The 23903-nt window shown below is 40.2% G+C and overlaps 1 long non-coding RNA gene across 1 annotated transcript; it reads left to right on the top strand.

Moving 5' to 3' along the window:
* The first annotated feature begins 6691 nt into the window (after nt 1–6691).
* On the top strand, nt 6692–23903 carry LOC136335088 (uncharacterized). The gene is made up of 4 exons (XR_010731263.1): nt 6692–6800; nt 15673–15764; nt 17980–18060; nt 21821–23903. It is a non-coding gene; the product is annotated as an uncharacterized lncRNA (long non-coding RNA).

Here is a 23903-nt window from a genome sequence, read left to right as displayed (position 1 = left end):
ATGGGTGCCCCTCCTGTGTGCCCTGGCCAGGAATCAACCCGGGTCCCCCGCACGCCAGGCCGACACTCTACCGCCGAGCCAACCGGCCAGGGCCAGTTAAAGGAATTTTAAGAGTACCTAAATAAATAGAGAGATATACCATGTTCATGAATTAGAGGAGTCAGTATTGTTAACATAACAATTCTCCCCATATTATTGTATTCATGAAAGGAAAGACATATATAGAGAAGTGAAACTGAGTACAAAGTCTCTAAAGATATATGGTCAATTCATTTTGACAAAAAATGCCAAGGTAATTCAGTGAAAACAGGGAGAACAAGTAGTCTTTTTAGTAAGTAGTGCTATAATAACTGGACATCCATTAGGAAAAAAAAAGATTATTGATCCTAAAGTCACACTATATGCAATTGGTTACATCATGGGGGGAAGTAGGACAATAACTTTGAAAGGTCATGTTTGTGAGGGATTATATCTTGATTTAGGTAGTGGTTTGTGCACGTTACTGTGTGAATATTATACCTCAATGAAAATATAAAAAGAAGTAATATAAACAAGTTTTCTTTACCAGTTTTCTATCTTTCTCCACCTCAAACTTACATTTCAATTGTACTTTCTTACAGATCATTACTCTAATAAAATATATTTCTATATTTTAAAGTCTTTTATTAAACATCCTCTAATTCAGCTATGCAACAAAACCTTAGGCATGTTCTCAATAAGGTCAATTTTAGGGAAGAATTCTTTATGAAGCTGAGAATCTGGAAATTTTAGTTTGACGATGATGGACCCCAACATTCATTTGGCACTTCACATCTTAATTATTAAATATCTTTTAATTTATGCATGTCTTATTGCAGTAGAAAGTTAGTTCCTTAAAGGCAGGGATGTATCTTGGGTCTTCCACAACACAGAAACTGGTATGCAGTACTCGGCTCATTCATTCACTTTCTCATTCATTCATGTAACAAAGATTTCTTTAGCATTTAATGACTTCTTTATCATATAATGATGGGTGAGTGCAAGGCTCAATAAATTCCTGTCGATGATTGATAATTAAGTACATTTCAGAAAGAATGTAATTTTCTTTTAAACTCCAAGTGCAGGTGCACTTCAGGTCTTATTAACCCTATTGTAAAAAAGGAGACACCAAGACACAGAGATTAATTAACTGACTTTGTTCAGGGTCATGCACTTTGTCATGAGTAGAGCAAGGATTAAAACCCTTACAGGTTCTTTCTTGGACTGAGGTGCTAAGGGAATTCATTCAGATTGAATGGAGTTCACATTTCATTTAAATGTTCTCATTTCACTTCAGCTACATCCACCTTCTCTGACTCATATTTCAGGACCTGCAGTCTGAACTGGTTTACTTCCACTTCAGATCCTGTCAAGATAGATTAGACACTGAGGGTCCATGACACCATTTGAAGCAGAAGTACTATTGTTAGAAAATATATGAGCAGTTTTATATTTCAATACACTGTAGCACTTTTTGGAGAACCTACTTTCTACTAAAAGTGAAAGGGGAATAATAAATCTGGGTGAATTTTAAAATTTGTTTTTACTATGTATCTTCAAGCAAGAATAGGCAAAGAAAGGTAGGTTAAGGTAAATATTTTTATCTCCTAACAATGTATCTACACACCATTCTGCTGAATACATCTGGCAGCTTCCTGATTGTGAGCAGAGATATGGTAACAACTGTGATGATACATAAACTTATATCACATAACAGGCTCGTTTTTGCTGTATTCATCCATCCATAGCCTAGCCTGTTCAGATGACAAGGCATGTTATTAATAAAATGCACTGTGCCACAAGTTCATTGCCCTACATGGTGTTTACATTGTTGGAAACTGTAATTGTCTGAAACAATGGCCTCTGTGAAAAGATATGATATATTATGAGCTGTGTAAAGATCAAAATAATTTAGACTAATAATGGCAGTTATTTTTTTTTTTTATGAAGGATTAAAACATAGGTTATGCTGCATACCACTCATGACTGGGCCTTGCTTTTAAGTTTTATTTCTATTCTGGTCTCTGTAATATAACCTGGAATCTCAAACCAAGCCATGTGGAGAGACAAACTTCCCCCACCAAAGTGTAAATTAAATTCAGTGAAGGCAGAGAACTCTGAGGTATTTACCAATGTCTCCTAGCACATAGCACAGTGTTTGGAAGACAGTCAATGTTTAATAACTGCTAAATGAAAACAGGAATGAATATGACTATAAGAAAGAAATGGATCAAGTTTCAGCCTCAAGCTAAGCCATTATCAAAGTTCTTCCAGGTTGCTATCCAGAAAAAGTGTGGGACCCAGTCTCTAGGAGATCAGTACTGGTAGGGAGGGAGAGGGCAAAATAGAAGCAGTATGAAGCTAAGTAGCTGAGGATGCCACATGCACTCCCACATTGCTGAGGCAGGCAGAGAAGCTCTGGGTATAGAAGCCTGTTGGGAAATAATAAAGCTTGCCCTTGGGGACCTGGCCGGGTGGCTCAGTGGATAAAGTGTCATCCTGGCACACTGAGGTCACAGGTTCAATCCCTGGTCAGGTCATGTATCAGAAGCAATCAGTGAGTACACAATGAAATGGAACACCTAAGTGGAACAGCACTGATGATTCTCTCTCCCTTTCTCAATCAATGAAAAAGTAAAAAAAAAAAAAATCTTGCCCTTAGTCCTTACCTCGTCATTCCTGCTCATATAACCCAGCCCCACCAGATAGATCTGGACAAATTCCTGCATCTTTCAATCTGGACTTTCCTGGGACAGCAAAAGGAGCATTAGGTCACCTCTGATTCTCACTAATAGAGTGTGAGGTGGAACAGCCTGTTGCTAACTTCATGTGGTTTAGGGACCACTGTGCGGAGCTAGGACAAAAACAAGGTCTGAGGTAAGTAGACAAAGCTGGATTATCTGAAGCAGAGCTGGATTATCTCTTCATGAGATAGAAAGAACATGGAGAGAGAAAGAAAAATTTTGATGTGATGAAGGAAAGTAGATACAGAAACATTTTCAAATAGAGGAAAGGAGCCTGACCTGTGGTGGCGCAGTGGATAAAGCGTCGACCTGGAAATGCTGAGGTCGCCGGTTCAAAACCCTGGGCTTGCCTGGCCAAGGCACATATGGGAGTTGATGCTTCCAGCTCCTCCCCACCTTCTCTCTCTGTCTCTCTCTCTCTCCCTCTCTGTCTCTCTCTCTCCTCTCTAAAATGAATAAATAAAATTTAAAAAAAAGAATATTAAAAAAAAATAGAGGAAAGGAAAGACGAGGGAAACTTTTGAGGCCTAAACCACAACCACTTTATTTTTTTTTTTCTGGCAAAATTTGATGTTGTTTAGATTATACCCTTCAGTGTACTTAAGGAAGGTGATTACTCTTCCCAGCACAAAGGGTAGATTATTTTCAGCATCATTCTTTTTACAAATAAATAGATTAGGATGGATGTGTGACACAATCCTTCCCAATTGGACTCAGTTTTGCTGGCTGCCTTTAGAAAGGATTACCTTTCCTTTGTTGTGAGAGAGACGGACAGAAAGAGGTGGGAGACAACCTCCCTCTTCTTTGCTGGGTGCCCCTGACTGCATCTGATGCTAAGAAACATGGCAGGAGAGATTACCATCATCTGAGGATGGCAGAGCAGAAAGAAGAAACCCACTTGAGTCCCGGATGACATCCTTGAGTTAAGTAATACAGGATCTACTTTCCTTCCAATTTCTTTTATGAGCTAATACATTTCTTACTTTTCAAACACCAATTCTATTCAGGGTTTCTGTTGCTTACACTTCTGTTGATAGCCTGGTGTTTTCTAGTAACGGTGAGAACGTATGTTACGAACGTGAAATAGAGGATTTGAAAAGTTTGAAACAGAAATTTCAGCTTTTATCCATAGCCTCCTTTCACCTTTTATTTTCCTTCCCCACTCCTACTCAAGAGCACAACACTGAACACAAAAGAAACACTCCCTTCTTGAGACTTGAGTTTTTGTGCCTGACTCAAGCACACTGTGTTTGGCTCTTTCTTCACAGAGGATGTGTTCTGTCCAAGGAACTAAACGCTCCTCTAAACAGGCTGCTGGGGCCTTGTCTTGTCAGTTCCACAGAGATACCCAGACATGGCTGAACCTCAAGCGCCAGCTTAGGCTCAAGCGGAAAGCCCCAACCACAGCACCATTCTGTACCTATATCTAGTAATCCCCTGTGGCCTTTGAGCAGAAATAGAAAATGAAAATGGCCAACATTTAGGGATGGAGACTGGCACAGGCATGGGAGAAGGTCTGAGAACACAGGTGTTAGTGTAGCTTTACTAGGGAATAACACCTGTGAAGGCCATATAGCACCCAATGCAGAACTCTGCATCTATTGTACAAAGTTAGTAGTTTCAGCGTGTGTATGAAATTTAATTGACGTAACCAGATTAGGCTGCAGACCAAATGGCTTCCTTTTACAGAATCTTCTTCAGGGTGCCTTTCAATCACCAACAACTTCCCCCAAAACACAAAACCTTCAATGTTTTCACCTTGGTTATCTAAATTTATTTTTATAATATACTTTTAGATAGGGAGCAGTAAGAATAGTTTTAACTTACCAGGAAGAAAGACACAAAGCGATTATCTGACTTGGCCACAGCCCCAGAGGGACACGTGGCAGAGCTAGGATGGTCACTGAGTCCCTGGGGGCTCTCAAGCCATTGTTCTGATGTCCCTGTATGTAATTGTTTTGATAGCAATTTCCCTGGTTCTCTTTCACTAGCTTGCTAATCACGCGTGTCAATCACATTCAGGACTCTGTGGGCCTAAGGGTCAGCATGTCTCAGGAGGATGCACTGAAAAGAGAAAACAAGGCACAATAGACCACTTGCTCCTTCAAGCGCGTCTGTCAATTGTAGACTCATAAGTCTGACAATGTGTGCAGAAGCGTTGCTTTTTTTTTTCCTTTTTTTTTTTTTTTTGACCAGATGAAGAAGAGATATATCAAGTGTTCTGACCATAGCCAACACCCAGTGAGAAATCCTCCAGGTTAAGGTACTAGAGAACACTCAAGGAAACTGAATCAGGAGGATGTCCTTTGCCTTCCTCCCCAGTGAGAGTCCCAAAAGTCCCGCAGCTGCCCTCCAGGCGGTAGGCAAGCCTGGACGGTGGTGGAGCAGTGGTGTAAAACCTGACACAGGTGCTCAGTGCCCCTCTCCCACAGACCCTTTGGCCTTCTGTGCTCATTTCACTTTCACTTTAGGCAGCAGCGCCGAGGGGCCAAGCAGACACAGTCCAGGACCGAACCTGCAGAAGTCCCAGCAGCCTCGCGCGTGCAGCCCAGCCGGCTAGTGCACGGGGTGGAGGGTGGTCGTGGGAGGCGTGCATTCGGCGCTATGCCTGTGTGCGACCCTTGGGCACGTCCCGCGCGGCGCCGATTGGCCGCGGGCGCGCGGCGGGGAAGCCCTTGGCTAATCTGCTACTCAGCCGGGACAACGTCGGCGCCGCGGCCTTAGGACCGCGCGCGGAAGGACAAATAGTCCCAGAGGCAGCGTCGCGCACCCCTCGGTCGCTCGGCTCGCCCCGCCCGGGGCAGCTCGGGCCGGAGGCCCTCGGAGAGGGGTGGGATGGCTTCTGGGGCTTCTCGACCCCCGCTCGCCCTTCGCGGCCAGATGGGCGGATGGCCCTCCCTTGAGAAAAGTAATTGGATTCTGGGCTCTCTGCCGCCAGGCGCCAGCCGCTAGGATCAGCGGAAATCGGAGGCCGAGCCTGCCGCTTTGGGAGTCGCCGCCGTGGAGGAGAAAGGCGGGGAGTAGCCCCAGGGAGGGAAATTTGGTGAAAGCTCTTCTATCCCCTGAAGTGTTGCCGTCCTTGTTTCTGTACTGGCCGCGGTGGAAAGCTGAGTGGCAACGGAGATTGCCCCTGGTGCCCTTTTCTGCCCGGCATGTGACACTTGCCCCTCCAAGTTGGCATCATTCCGAAATTCACCTGTTTGCTGATTTACGGGAAGAGAAATACTTCTGAAACTTTGAGTCTTTCAGTCCGCTCTGTGACAGAACTCAGGGGTTTTGCAGGTTGGGGCACTCTATTCAGGAGAAGCGGTTGTCGCAGGGTAGTTTTATTTACTTGCAGCAAGTAAAGGAGACAAGGGATTCATATCCAAAGCCCGGCCGCCTCTTGTAAGGGAGACTTAGTCATTGCTCGTGGACACTATTTGGTCAATGTTGTGTTAATTTCTTATGTGCTAATTGGCCACATTTTTAGGGTTGAATTCCTGTTAAGCTCATTCTATTTACAGCGCTGGTCTGCAAAATACTGCAGCTACATTTTTTTTTTTTTAATTCAGTGAGAGGAGGGGAGTCAGAGTCCTGCATGCACCCCCAACGGGATACATCTGGTAAGCCCACTAGGGGGTGATGCTCTGTCCATCTGGGACGTAGCTCCTTTGCTCAACCAAGCTCTTAGCACCTGAGGTGGAAGCCGTGGAGCCAGGAAGAAAACAGAGAGAGAAGCGAAAAGGGGAGGGATGGAGAAGCAGATGGGCACTTCTCCTGTGTGCCCTGACTGGGAATTGAACCTGGGACTTCCACATATAGGGCTGACGCTCTACCACTGAGGCAACATTTTTAATGTTTAGAAAAAACAGCATTTGATAAGAATGGTGCAGACCTTGAGATCCTTGACCTAACACCATCACTTCCTTTTTCTCTCAGAGCTCTACTTGGAGCTGGGATGGAGAAAGAACCATGTCAAATCCAGGATTGGAAATGTCTCTTCTAAACGTGTCAACTCAAGAGAAAATAGCACTCTTACCAGACTCATACAAGAAGGTATTGCAAGGCCTTGTGTTAGCAGTAGCAAACTTCCCTAAATTCCCTCTGCCTTGTGAAATGAAGCAGAAGTGGGAGACTTATGCAGCGTTTTTGTCTGTAATGATAGGGATGTTCTAGGAATTTAAGTGTATAATTCAGCCCTCTTGTAATTGTTTTTTCATATTCTTTACTGCGTTTCACTCATCATTCATCAACAAACAAGATTTTATGGGCGCTTTCTATGTGCCAGGCTGTGTTGTACTTACTACCATGGTACATCAGTAAATTATACGAGTCCTTGTACTCCTGGAACCTCGTTATGGTTCCTCTAATGGGGGAGACAGCCAATAGATTTACAAACAGATCTACAATATAATGTTTTGTAGTTATAAGTGCTATAAAGACAAACAGAGTAGAAGGACAAACAAGGATGCAGGAGAGAGTAGTGTGTTATTTTTATTTTTATTTTTTTGTATTTTTCTGAAGTTGGTAACGGGGAGGCATTCAGACAGACTCCCACATGTGCCCTACCAGGAGCCACCCAGCACGCCCACCAGGGGACGATGCTCTGCCCATCTGTGGCGTGGCTCTGTTGCAACCAGAGCCATTCTAGCGCCTGAGGCAGAGGCCATAGAGCTATCCTCAGCACCCGGGCCAACTTTGCTCCAATAGAGCCTTGGCTGTAGGAGGAGAAGAGAGAGACAGAGAGGAAGGAGAGGGGGAGGGGTAGAGAAGCAGATGGGCGCTTCTCCTGTGTGCCCTGGCCAGGAATCGAACCCGGGACTCCTGCACGCCAGGCCAACACTCTACCACTGAGCCAACTGGCCAGGGCCTAATGTGTTTATATTTTAGTTAAGTTGATCTAGAAAAGCGTCTTGGATGAAATTATATTTAAACAGTGGTCTGAGAAAGCCAAGCAAATATCCTGGGGAAGAACTTTCCAGGCAAAGACAAAAGCAAGTGCAAAGGCTCTGAGGCCAAAGAGTGTTGAGTTTGAATTAGTAGAAAGCAAGGAGGGCAATGCAAATGCTGTGCAATGAACAGGAAGAACAGTTGGAGATGGACTGACTGATACAGTGCCATATAGACCATGGTACATACGGGCTTAGCATTGTTTTGTTTTGTTTTTAACATCATTTAAAGCTTTTCTTTAAGCTTTTTTTTTTTTTTTTTTTTTTGTATTTTTCTGAAGCTGGAAACGGGGAGAGACAGTCAGACAGTCAGACAGACTCCCGCATGCGCCCGACCGGGATCCACCCGGCACGCCCACCAGGGGCGAAGCTCTGCCGCGACCAGAGCCACTCTAGTGCCTGGGGCAGAGGCCAAGGAGCCATCCCCAGCGCCCGGGCCATCTTTGCTCCAATGGAGCCTTGGCTGCGGGAGGGGAAGAGAGAGACAGAGAGGAAGGAGGGGGGGGTGGAGAAGCAAATGGGCGCTTCTCCTATGTGCCCTGGCCGGGAATCGAACCCAGGTCCCCCGCACACCAGGCCGACGCTCTACCACTGAGCCAACCGGCCAGGGCTCTCTAAGCTTTTTATTCATTGAAGTGTCCTTGTTCTCTTCCTGTGTCTCCACCAAGCACTAGCTTCAGTTCATGTTGGATACCACTTTGTAATATTAAATGTTAATTTCTGCTTTTCCCTCACCCTCTGGTACTCATTTACACCTGCTGCTTCATGTTTATTTTGTGCAGAGCCTTATCTTTAATGTCACCTTTGTCCCAAGTTGCCTATTCACGTCTTCAAATACATAATCAGTGTTTCTGATTGAATGTCCTGCCATCTCCTTTCCAATCTTACTGTCTTCAGAATAATTTCCTTTCTCTCTTGCTGATATTACTGCTCTCCCTGCCACCAAAGCTTGAATACTCATATGTCATTGTTAACTCATTCCATCTACTTATTCCTTTTATCCAACCAGTTATCAGGCCCTATGATATATCCTTTAAAATGTCTCTTGTCAAATTCCTTCCTTTGTCTCTACATCATGTTCTCTATTGAAACCTTTGAATGTTGTAAGCCATAGAGTCTCTCTGTGGTCTTTCTGACTTCTTTCTCCCTGCTGCAGTCTAACCTGACAGAATAATCATTCTAAATCATCACTTTTAGCACCTCTTCTTGTTTTGATAGTTTCATAGCTATTAAATTTAAATTAGTTCTTCTGATGATTTTTAAGCTCTTGCCTCAAAAATAATTCTTTTTGTACCCTATGAGCCATTCATCAATCTACTCTCTCAGTTTTAGTTAGATCCCTCAAGTAGATTTATGTCATTTATTCCTATGAATATATACTTATGGATTTACCCTTACACAGCATAGTATTCATTCAGTAAGGATGTATGGTTGCTAGTAACACAAAATCCAATTTAAATTGGCTTAAACAGAGAAGGGAATATATTGGCTCACATACCAAAAAGTTCAAGATAGTTTTTTTGTTAGATGGCTTAGCTGAAGGGTTCAAATTATGTCATTAAGATTCATATTCTCCCTGATCTGTTAGATCTTTCCTCTGCTGTTGGCTTCATTCTCAAGCTCCACAAGTGAGTAACCAGCAGCTCTAAGTTCACACTGTCCTCACTGCCAGCAAAGATCAGGTGCCCATTCCTAAACCACTCACTGTTTCAAAGAGAATGAAATGCTCAGATTGGCCCAGACAGATTCACAACTCATCCCAGGACTTGAGTCTATCAGTAACACAGGAATGGCACAAGAATGTGATTCCACTTAGGAAAATAGGAGTACGGTTATCACAGGAATGGTGGATATGACTGGGTAATTGAATCAACAGACATACCGCATATTCTGGTTCTCTTGGATATACGCGAACATTCTTCCTCTCCGTATGCCTTCAAAAATATCTATGCCTATTCAATGCAACAGTATTTTTTTTTACCACCAAAAATGTACTCACTTCCTCCTCAGAAAGGGATGATCCAAAGTTTCATCTAGTTACTGCAGATAAGTTCAGAATAGTAGAGTAATACATGTTTCTCTATCACATAGCAATATAGTTCTTTGTGGTGTTGTAACCTAAGACTACATGATAAAATTAGCTACAAAATACTTAAAATATAATGACTGAGAAACAAAAGAACAACTACAATGAAAACTCATATTTGGGAAAATGACTAATGACAAACATACAGTGGTCTCCAATTCATAGCATATATCAAATCTAGCTGGACAGGAATAGCAAGGGCTTCCTACCATGAGAGAGGAGAAAGTTCTTTGATCAACCCATCTGGCTGCCATATGTTGTACTCACGGAGAAATTCTCATTCATTGTTCCCCCATGCCATCTCTGTAATGGACCATGAGGAGTATAATCCTTCTAGGGACTACACCTCCTCCGTGTTCTGCTTCCTAATACAGTGGGGATTATAAAATCACTAGTTAAGGCAGAGATAACTAGCTTTTACTACCAAATAGTTATGATTCTCTTCTATTGTGTAGAGTTGTTGCAAGGAAGTAGCTTAATAGCTAGGGATTATATTTTCCAGCTTCCTCATTGTTCTTGGTAAAGTCATAGAACTAATTATCTCCTTTGGAATGAGGGGAAATAATGTGAATCATTTCTTGCTAATGTGGTTAAGAACAAGCTTAGCACTTCCCTGGTTTTTTTCCCCTCCTCTGCCTGCACTCAAAGGACCCTAAGACCCTGAAATATAGTCATAAGAGAGCCACGAGATGGAAGAAGTCTGGATAACTGGATGACCTTATAGAAGACCAGAAGTACTGATATTGGACTTCACAAGAGTGAAAAATAAGCATCTAGTGTGTTAAGCCACTCAAACTGTTATAGCAGTGAGTGCTAAGACTAAGACCTAGGCTTTTTTCTCTAGGCTTAGAATTTTCCTCACAATACAGTTTTTTTGGTTGTTGTTTGTTTGTTTTTTTGTATTTTTCTGAAGTTGGAAACGGGGAGGCAGTCAGACAGTCTCCCGCATGCACCCGATCGGGACCCACCTGGCATGCCCACCAGGGGGCGATGCTCTGCCCATCCGGGGCGTCGCTCTGTTGCAACCAGAGCCATTCTAGTGCCTGAGGCAGAGGCCATAGAGCCATCCTCAGCGCCTGGGCAAACTTTGCTCCAATGGAGCCTTGGCTGCAGGAAGGGAAGAGAGAGACAGAGAGGAAGGAGAGGGGGAGGGGAGGAGAAGCAGATGGGTGCTTCTCCTGTGTGCCCTGCCAGGAATCGAACTTGGGACTCCCGCACGCGCCAGGCCAACGCTCTACCATTGAGCCAACCGGCCAGGGCCACAATACAGTTTTCTTTAGTTCTTAGTAAGTTTCCAGCCTCTTTACATCTGGCCAAATCTATGGGAGAAAAAACTCCAAGCTAGAAGTCATCTTAAACCGATGGCTTTAGGCGAACCCTGTGTTTTGGTCGTTCGACCCCCGGCGGGGTCGCGACCCACAGGTTGAGAACCGCTGTCTTAAACTGTAGTCTTTGCCTTTCGTTTCCAATATGGGTATCTTTGTCTTTTAGTAATAGGCCTTGATATTCTCCTAGCTTAACGGCCTCCATTTTGGTTTCTACCTGAGAACAATTTGAAACAATAGCCACTGATTTTGCAAAAGGGAGGGTGGGGAGGGAAGGCACAGTGTTGCTAGAGGGAATAGAAAGAGATAATCATTACCTTACTAAGCAGGCAGGAATTACCTGAGAGAGGCCTGGATGTGTCCAAACCTCTCCCAAGTGCCAAGTTTATTCATTTCTTGCCTGCATTGGCTTTAACAGTCTCTTGGGGCTTTTCTAAGCCTTAATGACTCCGGATTACTGAAGTTTCTGTTATATTTGATTTCAGCCTATAAGTAAAAATGGTGATTTTAAACAAATCAGTATTTTTCCTTCTCTGCCTTGGATAAATCAAGCTAAGTCCTAAACTTGAGTCTTTCTTATAGGACCTTACTAAAAGGCAACATATAATAGCTGATGTACTGTAGTATCTGACGTTTTAATAGCAGGCCCTTTTACATTTCATACTTGATAAGCACATATTCTGAATCTTAGTGTACAACAGGTGCCAGTTTAACCTACTACTTTGCTTTTGAATCTCTAGTCCAGTATAGGTAGGGCCTCATCTGAGTCAACTGATTCAACATTTTTAAATCTTTCTCTTACTAATTCCCACTTCTGCTACCACTTTATGAATTGTTAGAGCTATTTTAGTTGAGGTGATAAAATAAAAAAAAACACTGCTCACGCTGACTTATGCAAAAAGAGAGAGAGAAAGACTGAGAGAGAGAGAGAGAGAACTCTATTGGCTCACGTAACTGAAGAACTAGTGATATATTTAGCTCAAGGCATAGGTTGATCCAAGGGCTTAAGCAATGTCATTAGAATTCTATTCTGCTTCATCTCTTGGCTCTGTCTTCTGTGTTGGCTTCATTTTCAGGCTCCATATGGTGACTCCTGGCAGCTCCAGTTCACATAATCCTTACTCTTAGCAATCTCAGTGGAAGAGTGCATGCCTCTTTCCCACAAGTGCCAGCAATAGTCTCCTTATATTTCATTGGCTCTGATTAGGGCATGAGGCCAGAGGAATCCAGTAGGTTAAACCTGATTCACATGATTTACTCTTGTTGAGACTGTAGTCCACTCTACCTAAAAGACACTGGCAGAGAGTAATAGAAGAGGAAAATCAGGATATGGTTATCAGAAGAGTAATGTTTGCTGCATAGCAAAAACCCCAATGTCTCTCATTAGATACCAATGTATAGTGTTTCCTAATTGCTTCACATGTGTTGGTTTTATCTTCTTGCTGGACTGTGTCTCAGGAGCAGGATCATGTATTATATGTCTTGACAGTGTCAGCCCAGCAGGCAGTCCTTAGATACTGCCTGATTGATTGCTTCTTCTTGTAACACTAAAGGTGGCACACTCCAAGAGGGTAAAAAGAGCTTAATAAAGGGGTGACTTACAGAGGTATGGGAAGGGTTAAGGGTCAGGGAATGAATATGCAGTGGTAAAGCAGGTAAGGACTGGTAACAAAGGGAAGCCTTAAGCCTGGAGGAACAGGGAAAGAAATCCAGTAATACTTTTAGTTTTGAAGGGGATGCCTGACAAAAGGTAGGACTATAAACAGAGAAATGCAGCCACTTCCAAAATGTGCCCCACCAAAGGAGTGGGAATAAACACCTGTCCTCTTTCATTCCCACTCTCCAAACTCGTGTTGGTACGTCCCATTGGCCAAATCCAACCAGAAGCAAGAGGGCTTGGATGGTGCAATATGCAGCAAGGCAAATAGGATGAAAAAAGTGATCCAGAGGAACAAATGGAAAATAACCAGAACATCGCGGTTATATTCCTTAGACAAGTAACCCTAAATAAAAATAATTCATATTCTGTAAGCATTAACCATATAGCTCGAGTTGAGCAGGAAAATATAATTTTACCCCTTCCAATAACTTTGTTCAATGTATAAATAATGTGGTTTAATTTTTACAGCATTTTAAGGATTTAAAATTCATGAAATCATAAATCATAAAATGTCTTTTTAAGCCTATGCCGTTAAAAAGCTATCATCATTGTATTGATATGGAACTCCTCAAGAATATTGTACCTACCTGGTAATCCATCAGAAAACTCTGCACAGCACTTGTCAGATAGTGACAAATTTGATAAATGTTTGATGATTTGAAGAATGATTAAATGAATAAATTAAAGCATTTCAATCCAGACTATTAGTGGGAAACTATACGGGTTTTTCTTGTTAGAGTTTGATACTAACTATACAACATCTGCCAATTCTGTCTCTTAAAGTCTGACATTGACTTCGTAGCTATTGGTCAAGGTATTTATTATCTCATTGAAAATGGAACTGAAATTGTTCTTGTCAATCTTTAGAAGTAAGAAGTTCTATAATTAACTGTCATACTAATTAACTGACTATAAAGTCCATTTCAGTTAACAGACTAATATTGTTTTTTTGGGTGTTTTTTTTTTGTGCAGCAGAGACAGAGAGAGTCAGAGAGAGGGACAGATAAGGACAGACAGACAGGAAGGGAGAGAGATGAGAAACATCAATTCTTCCTTGCGGTTCCTTAGTTGTTCATTGATTGATTTCTCATATGTGCCTTGACTGGGGGACTACAGCAGACCAAGTGACCTCTTGCTCGAGCCAGCAACCTTGGGCTCAAGCTAGTGAGCCTTGCTCAAACCAGATGAGCCCATGCTCAAGCTGGTGACCTTGGGGTCTCGAACCTGGGTCCTCCACATCCCAGTCCGACGCTCTATTCACTGCACCACCACCTGGCCAGGCAGACTAATATTGTTTTTATCTAAAATCTGGGGTTCCTTATGGGATTATCATTCAAATGTAAAATATATTTATCTCTATTTCTACTTGCTTCAGTATATAAATTGGCATTATGAAATGTTAGTCCAAACTGTTTCTGTAACAGATTTAATTAAGCCAAAAATCCGTACTTCTGTTCTTTGGCAATCCTATATATATAAAACTTAAACAGTTTACAAAATACTTTCATATGTATCATTGTTCATTTATTCATTGAACAAAAACTATTGAGTACCTGCTATGTGCCACACACAATCTCTGCCCTCATGAAATTTATAGTCTAGAGCAGTGTTCTCAAAATTAAATGAGAATATAAATCACTTGAGGATCTTATGAAAATATAGGTTCTAAGTCTGAGATGGAACCCAAGACAATAAGCATTTCTAGACAGCTCCTAGTGATGCTGATACTACTTATCCAAGGATCACACTTTGAGAAACAAGAGCCTGATAGATTCATTTAATCCTCACAACTTCATAAGATATGTATCAGTGTTGTTTTATTTTTTTATTATCTTGAATACTATCTACAAAGCACTGTGCTATACATTGTAGGTAAACAGTTCAATGAGATATAAGCCTTTTGGAAACTCACTATATGGCACCAAAAAACTAGCAAGACAAATAATTCTGAGTGTAATTCTATTTATATATATGAAATATTCAGAAAAGACAGATCTGTAGACAGATAGTAGATTGGTGGTTGCCTAGGCCAGGGGTGGAAATAAGGATTAACTAAATGGTTATGAAGGATTTTATTGGGATGATGAGAAAGTTTTAAAAACTGGATTATGGTAATGACTGTACAACTCAACAAATTTACTAAAAATTACTGAATTATATACCTGAACTGGGTGAATTTTATGATATGTAAGTGACATACTAATAAAATTATAAAAAAACAAATAATTATGATATAATGTGAACAATGTAATAATAAACATGTAGTCTTTACCCCCTTTAATAACCAAGGAAATGGAGTTCAGAGAGTCTAAGTGATTTGCCCAAAGTCATATAATTAGTTAATGACAAGGTTAGCATATAAATCTAGTCCTATTAAGCCAAGACTAATTATTATCAGAAACCTCATCACCAGAGGAGGTGAAAAGGTGTATGCCAGGAAATAGATACCCTCCCACCAATTAGAGGTTGCACCTCTCAGAATCTTCCTAACACTGTGAGGTGGAGATCAGTCTGAGTAGTGACTAGAGAGGCATCCCATACACATATTGTCAGTCGACAGGCTGTTCAAGCCAAATAGCTTCTGGCAGATCCTCTGGCTTCTTCAGGGTTCTTAGTTTCAAGTAACAAAAATGCATTTTGATTGATTTAGTAGCAAAGGAAGTGGGAAGCTCACAGAATTGTTATGAGGGAGAGAACCAAGCTCAGAGCTGTTTAGCCAAGAACACTGTCCAACATCGTGCTGCAGAAATAGGCTGGTGAGAAGACTGCTATTACTGATACTACTCAGTATGCCGGACTCTGCTCCCTTCCTCTACCCCTACCACTGCTGTGGGAGCTTAATTTGACTACAACTGCACTGTTGCAAGAGAGAGATCTGACTGCTATCCTTGCTTCTTTGTGTTACTAGTTCTCTATTCAAGGCCATAGAGAACTCTGGTTCACCAGAGCAGGTCTTGCACCTGAATCCAGACTGCAAGGGAGGAGGATCAAGGGAGGATGGTAAGGTATTTTACAACTTCCGTCAGTTTCTATATAGTAAGAATAAGGTTTCACTTTCTTCCAAGACTCACATATCAGTGAATTCTCCAAGCTCAGAGACTAGGCCTCCAAATAACAAAAACAATTAACAAAAAAAGATGTTCATTCCAGCTTTGCACAAACGGTGGTTCACAGAATAGCAGCAGCAATGTGAAGCAGAAGCTTGTTAGAAATACAGGCTCTCAGTCCTCTTTCAGATCTGCAGGATCGAGATCTGCTTCCTAACAAATAGGCGAGGGAACTTGTATGTACATTAAAGTTTTAGAAGTGTTGTTCTACATTATACATCATGTAGTTCTTTTTCATTTTCACATATCAGTTCTTATTAGGCTGTATTCATCCATAGGGTTGCCAGACTTAATGCAGGACACCCAATTAAATTTGAATAAATCATTTTTAGAATAAATATGTTCCATGAAATATTTGGGACATACTGTACTTATACTAAAGAGTATTCCTTGTGCATCTGAAATTCAATTTAACTGGATATCCAGTATTTTGTCTGGCAATCATATTCATCCACAAAACTCTCTCCCAACAAAAAACAGAAATGAATAAAACATAGAGAAACTAAGAGAATAGCCTATAGGAAAGCATTTATACCAGTTTTCTATTTGGCATGGTAAACTGTAAGTATCATGAGATTAGAACATACAAACTCTAAACAAGCCCACCCTGAATTCTGTTTAAGCATTTCATGCTTGAGGGGCCCATATAATATGAAAAGTGAATGTTCTGTTAACCCTGTATTTAACTATTCCGTAGGATAAAAGTTAATTTTTAAATATACCTCTGAATTGCAACCAAATTCGTTAATGAGTTTTGACCAATAATACCTTTATTCCACAGAAACAGATTCATAAATTAAGTATATAAAGGAAATAAGTGGTGACAATCACTTTTGGCTTCCCTCTGGATACTGCTATTACAATTTCATTTTCTTCCTGAAGAAAAGGGTTGCTGCCTATGCCCAGTAGTTTTAGAAAAACAGCTTTTAAACATTCTGAGGAAAGAGGCAAATTGCAGGATAGATCAATTCAAATTAGGTACGTGACATTCAAAACTTAAAGAAAAGTTTTAGTCCTCCAAAACATATACCGATGAATTTATTTTGAAGAAGACTTAATTCATTTCACATTTTAGCCAGTCCAGATATTTTCAATCAGCCAAATAAAGACTTTTAGGTGGTTGAAAGATGATGATCTTCCTTTTATAACCTTTTGCACAGCTATCAGTGAGCTACCTCCAATACAGTTTATCAACAAAAATCTTCAATTTATCATACTTCTATCAAGCCTTATCTTATCTCTTGACTCACGATGAAATGTCTAGGGACTATGAGAGGAATTGTAGTTTCAAGAAGTAAAATATCGGCCCTGGCCGGTTGGCTCAGCGGTAGAGCGTCGGCCTGGCATGCGGGGGACCCGGGTTCGATTCCCGGCCAGGGCACATAGGAGAAGCGCCCATTTGCTTCTCCACCCCCCACCCCCTCCTTCCTCTCTGTCTCTCTCTTCCCCTCCCGCAGCTAAGGCTCCATTGGAGCAAAGATGGCCCGGGCGCTGGGGATGGCTCCTTGGCCTCTGCCCCAGGCACTAGAGTGGCTCTGGTCGAGGCAGAGCGAGGCCCCGGAGGGGCAGAGCATCGCCCCCTGGTGGGCAGAGCATCGCCCCTGGTGGGCATGCCGGGTGGATCCCTGTCGGGCGCATGCGGGAGTCTGTCTGACTGTCTCTCCCCGTTTCCAGCTCCAGAAAAATACAAACAACAACAACAACAACAACAAAAAGAAGTAAAATATCCTTAGGGGCTGATGAGTGTTGGGACTGAACATACATAGTCTCCCCTGACCAGAGGTTTTATGTCATGTTTGCTGCCACTTTTTAATGAATTCTGTGCATGCTCCACCCGTGAGGCAGATATCTGTAAGAGCTGAATGATGTATCCCGGTTTAGGGGCCAGGCCATAAATGGGCCAATTGACTAGCCTTTCTTTAACTATTAAATAATAGGGGAGAAAAAAGTTATAATCACTTATATATGCTATTTCTAGAAAATATCTAAGTGTTTAATTTATAATAGGAAATAGAAACTACCCAAAGCCTCTTCCTCCCCAGAAGTGAAATGGTTAATAAATAATAGTATATGTATAAGATGCAAGATTACAAATGATTATTTTCCAGGGCTTCTTGGAAAAATGGCTAATTCTAGGATTGAAGCAGGAAATTACAAGATGATCCTGAAACATCCTGTCATACCGGAAGGTAAGTATCAAAGACTTCTGGGTCATGTCAAAAGGGAGTCAGAAACTAACTTGATGCTTCCACTGGTTCAAGAAGAGACAATCTGAGCTTGTATGAGAATGATTGTAATGGAATGAAACATATTATTTATGTTTAATCTATTAGCTCAGATTGATACTCTAAAACAAAAAATTATTGGTACCCTAGTAAAATGCAAAGAAACTGGCTCATTGTATTGAAAACTGGTAAATAAAGAGAATGAATCAAAGATTTATCTCACTTCCTTTATACAAGTAGTACCTCAGGATAACTTGATAGTTGATGAAAGGGAGGTTCTCTCAGAGTTTTTCAGCTAATAATAGATGTAAAAATAATAGAATATCATCACATTGTAATCCTTAATGAAATAATGCAACTAGGAAATGGTCATAAATGATGGCTAACTTCAGAGAAAGAGAGACAAGCAGACAGTATTTGCCTCCTGTATATAACATCACATATGAAATATTCTTGCTAAAGATCAAACTAGGATTTGATCAAAGCTATATATCTAAATAATAATTACAGAAAACACAGGTCATAAAGGAACCTATTGAATGACAACAGGAGAGTCACAATCAGAAAATCCAAACTATGGAAATCCCACAGGACAAAGCATACAATTTTGCTTTAACAAACCAGTTGAAAGAGAAGGAGGGGGAAGCTATAGATTAACAGGCTTCACACATATCACACAATTCTCTATGTAGATCTTATCTAAACATATTAACTGCAATAAAAAAATATTTGTGAAACAACTGAGAGAAATTTGACTGAAATCACTGTCTTGAAGAGATATCTGCATTCTCATATTCATTGCATCATGTTCATTTATGATATAGCATTTTATAAACACAGTAGATGTGATAATGATGTCATTGTATTTTTTTAGATGCATCCTATTTTTTACATATAAGCGCTGAACAATTTGTGAATGAAATGATATGATGTTTGCTTCAAATTAACCTGTAGGTAGGGATGCTTGAATAATTGTTGAAACTGGGTGCCAGGTTTAAGGGCATGTATTACACTTTTTTTTTTTTTTTTTACTTTTGTAGGTGTTTGGGCATTTCCATAAAATAATTAGATTTTAAAATTATGTTAGAGTATAATCTCAATATTAGGTTTGTAACATAAATGCAGAGAATGTTTTTTCTCACTTGAGCATATGTACATCTGTTACCTCCAGTTTTTTACCCATTGCCCAACCATCCTACACTTCATGGGGTGATGAAGAATGAGGTTGTCACTGAGAGTAACAAGAATCTCATAAGATCTTAACATCTAAGCTTAGAGTTCTCCAAGTTATCCTTATTTTCTTTCACTGCCCACTTTTCTTTCTTGATAATGGACCACATGTTCTGTGTTTCAAATAGCTATTTTCTTTAAGTTCTGTGTGTGTACCTATCTCTAGATCAGTTCATTTCTTAGGTGGCTCAAAACACAACACACATTTGACATTATTGATGAGCCAGTAGCATTCTTGTGATCTGCCCTTCTGGGACCAATACTTTTTGAGATAGTCAGGAATAAAAGACTGATCTGTGGTGAAGAGACCCCTGCTTTTCTGAGAGAAGGGAACAGATCCTTTGGGGATAAGCCTATGATTTCGATCTCATTAGCATTGTGAGCTTCATTCAAGTGTGACTGACAGTCACACAAGTCAATACAGGAGCACTTTGGGAGAGCCAAGTTAGAGAGTTTTTTCTTATAGATTAGTGCTTCTGTTCTTGCAGAGCTCATCAGAAAAACAAATCAGAGCACTTTTGATTCAACAAGTGATTGTAATGAAACTGCGTTTCTAAGAAAACTGCATTACTTGGCTAAAAGAGAAACAAAACACTAAATCTCTTGTTCAAATAAAAATGTTACTGAAGAAAATGGAAGTATATTCTAAATGATTATTAATGCTTTCATTTTCACTTGAATCCTAGCTCAAGTCATATCTAAAGACTAAGTATAAGCTCAGAGATTTAGAAAGCAAATAATACATCTTTGCCAGTTTTAATCCCATCGAGCATACTTTATTAAAGATTGAGTAAAATCATGATGGAAATGATGGAACACCATCAGACCTTTAGAAATAGAATGAAGGAGAGTAGCCAAAGACTGGCATATAGTGAGCCAGTCCCATCTAGTATTTCCTCAGGTTTGATTCCCAATTCCAGAGGAAGTAAAAGATGTTTAAAATATTCAGTGGCATCTTTTTATCATGCTACTAAATATACTTTGGAAGCTTAAGGTAATATGTTTCAAGATTAAAAACAATTTTTAAAAACCCAGTATTTATAATGCAAATGAAATATCAAAAATTATAGTAAGTTGTTTTGGACTTAGAGAAGAAGGTGCCAATCACCAAAACTTAATGTGTAATTACGTAAAAATGCTAATTCGGTAAAATCAGAAGTTCAACAGATGGTCCCCAAATAAAATATTTCTGCGGTATATGAGAACAATTGTCCCCTAACTCCTCTCAAATGAAAATGTGGATAATTAAGTGCAATCTAAATCATCCAATTTGACTCAATCAATTAATTTTTATCAAATCACCCAGAGGAATGAACTCAAGACAGGAAACTTCCACTGAAAATACAATTTCTAACAATTAATAAACAATTACTGAGAGATTATTGGGGTTAGAGAGAAGATGCAGTTGTTAGTTGGACAAGGAAAATTAATTTTTTACCCCAAAAGAGTTGATCATTGAGAGAAACTAGACATTTGCACCTAAAAGCTTGAGGATATTGATTATGCATTCTCCTGCTTTTTGTAAATGTTAAGATAAACAATAAAGTGACTATAGTGGACTAAATTTGCTTAAAATGCCAATGATTTGTGCAAAAAGATCTCTAAGATCTGACATGTGGTGAGTGCTGAACTTGGTGTTAACCTAACATCCTTTCTCTACACTTTCACCAGCAATAACTTTTGCTTTTGGCAACTACTTAAAAACACTTAATTTATATTCACTCTATTCCTTTCAGCATTGCTTCATCTTGTAATGACATTTCTCCAATGGTCATTATCTATTCAAGGTATATATACAATACTTTGTCCACTTCATGTTCATCTTTATTATCCTGAGGCATTAAGGACGTCACAGGGCACCATTCTAAAGCGCTTTTCTTCAAACTTCAGTGTGCATCAGAATCACAGGGAGAACTTGTTAAAAATAGATTGCTAGCCCTACGGTCAGTTTCTGAGATGAAGCCTCATTAACAGACCAGGTCTAGAGGATAGAGCTCAAGGATTTGCATTTCTAATTAGTTGCCAGGTCATATTGATTCTACTGGTCCAGGGGCCACACTTTGAGAATAACTGTTCTAAGTGATATTTATCTGTGTATTCTCAGAAGTAAGAGAAGTAAAGTCACAAGAGGAGTCGAGGAAGCCAGAAAGTATTTTCTTGCTCCCACAAAAGTCTCAGGTCTGGCCCTGTCTGTTCATATATTTAAGCATAATCTCTTCCTTCTGGGAGGGTTCCAGAATTCAATGTTTTTGTTTGTTTTGTTTTTAAGGTAGGCAGATCCTAGCACACACATGCTCAGAGGAGCATGATGGAAGTCAGCTTATACATCTAGAGAGATGTATAGGCTACACCCATAGATTAAGGATTAGTTATTTCAAAAATAGATAAGATAAAAAACAAAAAACAGAATTCTTACCACATTAAAGCACAGGTTAAAAGCACCTCCTTGCTACAACAAAGCAAAATTTCTTTTCTTTTTTCCTTCTTTTCCAAGTGAGAAAAGGGGAGGTAGAGAGACACTTCCTCCTGCACCCAGCCAGGATCCACCCAGCAACTCTTATCTGGGGCCAATGCTCTGCCTATCTGGGACCATGCTCGCAACTGCAACTGAGCTATTTATAGCACTTGAGGTGGAGACCCAAGTAGCCATTCTCAGCACCCAGGGGAGATGTACTGGAACCAATTGAGCCATGGCTGGCTGAGGGCGGAGAGGAGAGAGAGAGAAAAAGAGAGAGAGAGAGAAAGGGGAGGGGAAGGGATACAGAAGCAGATGGTACTTCTCCTGTGTGCCCTGACCAGAAATTGAACCCATGGACATCCACACACCAGCTGAGTGGCTCTACCACTGAGCCAACCAGCCAGGGCACAAAACAAAATTTCTACACACTAAAAATCCAAGTACTAGAGAGTTAGTACATGATCAGAAAAGGAAAGGAATGGCTTTTCTTAAAATAATTGTTGGGAGTGTTATCAACTGCAGACACCAGTTGTCTTTCCAGGTGATGAAGAATGAGGTTGTCACTGAGAGTAACAAGAATCTCATAAGATCTTAACATCTAAGCTTAGAGTTCTCCAAGTTATCCTTATTTTCTTTCACTGCTCACTTTTCTTTCTTGATAATGGACCACATGTTCTTTAATTCAGTGCGTTGAATAAAAGAACTAAATAATTTAGTATAGAAATCTAATTCAGAGCACTGGATTCAATAAAAGATTGGGGACAACTATATAGTCAACTGGAAAAAATAAGTTGTACCCCTATGTTACTCCTTACACCAAAAGAAAGTCTAGATAAATTGAAGATTTAAACACAAAAAAATCAAACTATGAAAGTTCCAGAAAAAGTTATGAACAAATTTCTTTTTTATAATCTGAAAGGGAGATCGCTCTTTCTAAATATGACATACAACTCAGATGCCCATTTATGATAAATACATTGTACTATGTAAAACATTTTTAAAAATTTACGTGTCAAAAATAAAGACAAATTACAAGTGTAAATATTTGCAACCATTATCACAGAAAGAGGACTATTTCTGATATTACGTTAAGAGCTCTACAAATCAATAAGGAAAAGAAAAACAACAACCAAATAACAAAATGGCAGTTCCAACCATAGCCTGGTTTCTCATGTAGCTCGCTACTGCACCAAAGTCTGCAAGTGCCTACATCACAAGGCTGTGTCCTGGCTGCAAAGAGTCTTGGGAATTTTTGGCTCTGAATTACATGTTAGGGAGGCAAGACTCATATCATGGTAATGTCTTTTAATACAGAAAGACATTTTAAGAGATGGTGGACGTTGTGATGATGACAAACTTCCACTATCATTCTTTAGCAGGTGTTAATATAATGATTGTCAGTAGGAAATTGTAGGAGCAAATTTAAGATTTTCAAAAGCCTGGCTACTTACTTGGAAATACAGCTGAGATTTTGAAGACTAAAATGCCTTCTGTCATTCATTTATTCTTTCAGTTTTTCATAAAGCCAACAAACATTTATTAAGCACACACTATATACCAGGCACTGTCTTCTAGGTGCTTAGAATATACTAATAAATAAAATAGAAAATTTTTTTTTGCCCCCGTGGAACTTACATTGTAGTGGGATGTCTTCAGTCTCTGTTGGTATTCCACACCAGATTTCAAACTTTGATTCCAAACAAGGACTGGTTAAGTAGGTGGAACAAAATAAGTCCTCTATTGTTTGTCAGCTTTTCCATGACAGTTCTACTCGTTGTTCTAGTTATCTAGGCACCTGTCTCATCAAATACATGGTGAATATATATTCTGGAAATGTACTTGATATTTGGGATGCTTCTCTCATTGGAGTGAATAAATGAGATCTGACTGTAAGAAATATGTATACTGAATTTGTCTATATTCCAAAGAGAATGCATTCATTAAATAAGATGATTTGTTGTTCGACAAAAGTTCAGAGGACATTAACATTTTTAAAATGCTTTAGAGGTGCTGAGAAAATAGAGAGCAAATATTGTATGTGTATTTGCAGGTGATGCCACTGTGCATTCTATTTGGGACACAGTCAGGTGTACCTCTGTATCCCTAACTCACACTGATC

The sequence above is a fragment of the Saccopteryx bilineata genome, chromosome 4 (genome assembly GCF_036850765.1).
Source record: "Saccopteryx bilineata isolate mSacBil1 chromosome 4, mSacBil1_pri_phased_curated, whole genome shotgun sequence".
NCBI classification, from domain to species: domain Eukaryota; kingdom Metazoa; phylum Chordata; class Mammalia; order Chiroptera; family Emballonuridae; genus Saccopteryx; species Saccopteryx bilineata.
The sequence above is the reverse complement of the archived record's forward strand: the minus strand, read 5'-3'. Positions and strand labels throughout refer to the sequence as shown.